Genomic DNA, 4439 nt, shown 5'->3' on the forward strand with positions numbered 1-4439 from the left:
CAAATTTTTGGTCAAGTTGTTTCCATTTAAAAAGTACTGATTTTAAAAACTAATCACTTAAAACTCCCACGCACACAAAAAGAAACAAATGGTCCACATAACATTCCTTTCCTTCTGAAGCTTTTACAATGCATTGTTATCATTAACCAGTCTTTTACTATTAAACTTTAATGAGCAATTGAGATAAACAGTTCTGAGACTGTTCTTCCATCACTGATTAAAACTGGAGTTGCAGGTGTTAAAGGTCATATTTATTTAGCCTTCTGAGCTTTCTGAGCAGACTTGGTTACTTTGCCAGCTCCAGCAGCCTTTTTGTCCACTGCCTTGATGACACCCACAGCAACAGGCTGTCTCATGTCACAAACAGCACAGCGACCCAAAGGACGGTAGTCTCCGAAGCTTTCAACACACATAGGCTTGCCGGGAACCATGTCAACAATGGCAGCATCTAGAGACTGAAAGAAGTTGGGCCATCCTCTAGCTTCTTACCACACCGGCGATCAGTCTTCTCCTTGAGCTCAGCAAACCTGCAAGTAATGTGAGCTGTGGGACAATCAGCACAGGTGGATACCCAGCACTGATTTGGCCTGGATGGTTCAGGATGATCACCTGTGCAGTGAAGCCAGCTTCTTCCATTGGTGGATCATTTTTGCTCTCACCAGCCTCATTGCCACAGCGAACATTTTTGGTGGAGACGTTCTTTACACTGAAGTCTACATTGTCCCCAGGCAGAGCTTTACTCAAAGCCTCATAGTCCATTTCAACAGATTTTACTTCAGTGGCAACGTTGACGGAAGCAAAGATGACCACCATGCCTGGTTTGAGAACACTAGTCTCCACTCTGCCCACAGGGACAGTGCCAATACCACCAATTTTGTAGACATCCTGGAGAGGCAGACGCAGGGGCTTGTCAGCTGAACGAGTTGGTGGGAGGATGCAGTCCAGAGCTTCAAGCAATGTGGTTCCACTGGCATCACCATCATCACGGGTGAGTTTCCATCCCTTGAACCAAGGCATATTAGCACTTGGCTCTAGCATATTGTCACTATTCCAACCAGAAATTGGCACAAATGCTACTGTGTCAGGGTTGTAGCCAGTTTTCTTAATGTAGGTGCTGACTTCCTTAACGAGTTCCTCATATCTCTTCTCACTGTAGGGTGGCTCAGTGGAAACCATTTTATTAATACCAATGATTAGCTGTTTCACACCCAGTGTGTAAGCCAGAAGGGCATTCTCACGGGTATGCCCATTCTTAGAGATACCAGTTTCAAATTCTTCAACACTAGCAGGAAAGCACAGTCAGTCTGTGAGGTTCCTGTCATCATGTTTGTGATAAAGTCTCTGTGTCCTGGGGCATCAGTGATGGTCACATAGTACTTGCTGGTCTCAAATTTCCACAGGGAGATATCCATAGTGATGCCTCGCTCACGTTCAGATTTCGGTTTATCCAAGACCCAGGCATACTTGAAGGAGCCGTTCCCCCATCTCAGCAGCTTCCTTCTGAAATTTTACGATGGTTCTTTTTTCGATTCCACCACATTTGTAGATCAGGTGACTTGCCGGAGTCGACGTGTCCAATAACGACAATGTTGATATGGGTCTTTTCCTTTCCCATTTTGGTTTAGGTTTTGCGATGGTTTTCACCAACACCTGTATTCTGGCGGCAAACCCGTTGCGAAAAAGCTGTTCTTTATATTTGTACGCTTTTCAATTAGACTTTTGATACATCTTGACTTAATTTTTGCAATAGAAAGAGTTTTGACCTTATTTCAATTTTATGTCAATGAATTTGCAGTTTGTTACAAACCCTTTCTTTTCCCTGTTTAATGGATTTTAGCACATCGTCAAAGAACAGTACATTGTTAATGATCAGCTGTCCATAAGTGGGTGGATTTACTTCCGGGTTCTCAGTTCTCTTCCAATGTATCTTTCATTGTACAAGTAGCATAGTGTAGTAGGTTTTGAGTTCGGGAAGTATGAGGTGATCTTCTCTATTAGTGCTCATTTTATGGAGGCTGGGAGGTTCATTTTCCTTATAAAGTTAGTTATTAGTTTTTCTATCTTTAAAAAAAAAAGATGATGGACTTTGGATTAAGACTGTATTTTATCTGTATATTGCTTTGGATGGTACTAATAGCTCCACAATTCCAAGATTTCTTAACTATTAACATGGTATATTATTACATTCATGTAGGACTCTTTGGGTTTCTTGTACTACTGATTTGAAGTTTCCTTTGTCTAATCTTATGTATATCTGGTTAGATTTATTCCTAAATATTTTAAATAGTACCAAAAAGAATTGGTTGAGGTGAAAAGATAGAAGTTATGTAATTAAAAGAAGGTACTAGTGAATTGTACAGTCCAGGAATAGAGGACTCTAAGACCATCAACGTAGAAGAGCATGAGTGGAATATGGGAACCTATCCAGAGAAGCAGCAACACCTGAGATGGAGACAGAGCTGAGGGAGTGGAAAAATAGAGCAGTTAAGGACTCTAGACCCAAGGAAAGAGAAATGCGCTGTGCTGGAGACCAGGTGCTGGTGGTCAGGATGTCTTCTTGCAGAATGTGCCCTTTGATTGTTTAAATGGTTATACATTCCTGAGTGTTTTTGTGTACATCCCCCCAAAACAAACAAACAGATAACCAAAGAATCAGAGGGAATAGAAGCAAATACTATTAAATGATGATGCACGGCAAAGATTGTAATCACTGCAATGAAGTGATGAGTGTAAAATCATTGTTCTCAATTCACAATAAAAACTTAAAAAAAAAAAAAAATGAAAAGGAGGACTAGGTAAATACTGGTAAATGATAGTCCATGGAGGAGATTGTAATCATTGCAATGAAACAAAATATGATTTGCTGAATGTAAAACTAGTGATATGCCATGTAAACTTTCACTCAATTCACAATGAAAATATAAAAAGAACAAAGATGTTATTTTGAGGACTAATATATGCCTGACCCAATGGTATTTTCAATTGCCTCATATACATGTAAAAGTTGGATAATTAATAAGGAAGACCTTAGGAGAATGAATCAGAGAATTTGAATAGCATTGTGGAAGAATGTTGAAAGTACCAGGAACTGCCAGAACAAACAAATCTGTCTTGGAAGAAGTACAGTCAGAATGTTCCTTAGAAGTGAGGATGGCAAAACTTGTCACTTGTACTTTGAACAACATGTTTTCATGTAGGTCCAGACCTGGAGAAAAACATCATGCTTGGTAAAGTGGAGAGTCAACCAAAAAGAGGAAGACCTCCAATTAAATGAGTTGACCCAGTAGCAGAAACAATGGGTTCAAACATGGCAGCATTTGTGATGATGGTACAGGTCTAGTCAGTGTTTTGTTCTGTGGTGCGTAGGGTCAATATGAGTAGGAAGCAATTTAACAGCACCTAACAAATTCATCTTCTGTTGTCTATTGTAAATAAGATTTTTTTGGCCCTGATTTTCTTGTCAGAGTTCTCATTGTTAGTGTGGAAGAATTAGACTGATATTTGAATCTTGACTTTGTACCCTGCCACTTTGATGAATCTTCCTATTAGTTCCAGTAAGTTTTCTAGCTGAAGAATTTTCTACCTATAGGATTATATAAAGATATTATCACTTCTTTTTTTGGCCAATATGAAATGGTTCCCATTTCCAAGGGGAATGTCTTATCTTCTCTCCATTAAGACTAAGTTTGATCATTGGTTTTGTATGTTGTTGTTGTTATATGTGCCCTTAATTTTGTTAAGGGATTTCTCTTCCATTTTAGTTTTGTTGACTGTTTGTTTTTAAACCCAGCAGTAGGTATTTAATTTTGTCAAATGCCTTTTTTGCATTGATTGATATGGTAATGTGGTTCTAGTCCTTTGTTTTATGTAGTGAATTATGTTAATTGCTTCTCTAATGTTGAGCCATTCTTGAATATATGTTATGAATCTCCACTTGATCATCAGAAATAATTTTTTTGATATGCTGTTGTTGTATTTTATTGACTATGATTTTGTTGAGAATTTTTGCTTCTATATTCATGTGAGTCTTGGTGTGTTGCTGTAGGATAAGCGCAGGCCCCAATCCACCAACAACTCCTAAGAAACCCTACATGGGGTCACTATGAGTTGAAACTGATTCAACAGTACTTAACAACCATGTTCATGTGAGATTTTGGTCTGTACTTTTTTTGTTTTAAGCGCTGTCAGGATTCTGCTTTTTTATAGAATAAATTTGGGGTTCCTTTCCTCTCCTATGTTCTCGAATACTTTGAGTAGCATTGGTGTCAGATTTTTTTCTGAATCTTTTGTAGAGTTCACCAGTGAAGTCATCTGGATCATTGGGAGTTTTTTTGACCTGTTCAAGTTCTTATTTTGTTTGGTTGTTGTTGTTAAATGTCATTGAGTGGTTCTGACTTATAGTGATTCTGTAAAGAATTTCCAAGGAGTAGTTGGTAGGG

General features: G+C 38.7%; 1 pseudogene; it reads right to left on the bottom strand.

The window, feature by feature from the left end:
* Positions 1-251: 251 nt before the first annotated feature.
* Positions 252-1412, bottom strand: LOC102829883 (annotated as a pseudogene).
* Between the last annotated feature and the right edge of the window lie 3027 nt (positions 1413-4439).

The sequence above is a fragment of the Chrysochloris asiatica genome, unplaced genomic scaffold (genome assembly GCF_000296735.1).
Source record: "Chrysochloris asiatica unplaced genomic scaffold, ChrAsi1.0 scaffold00151, whole genome shotgun sequence".
Classification (NCBI taxonomy): Eukaryota; Metazoa; Chordata; class Mammalia; order Afrosoricida; family Chrysochloridae; genus Chrysochloris; species Chrysochloris asiatica.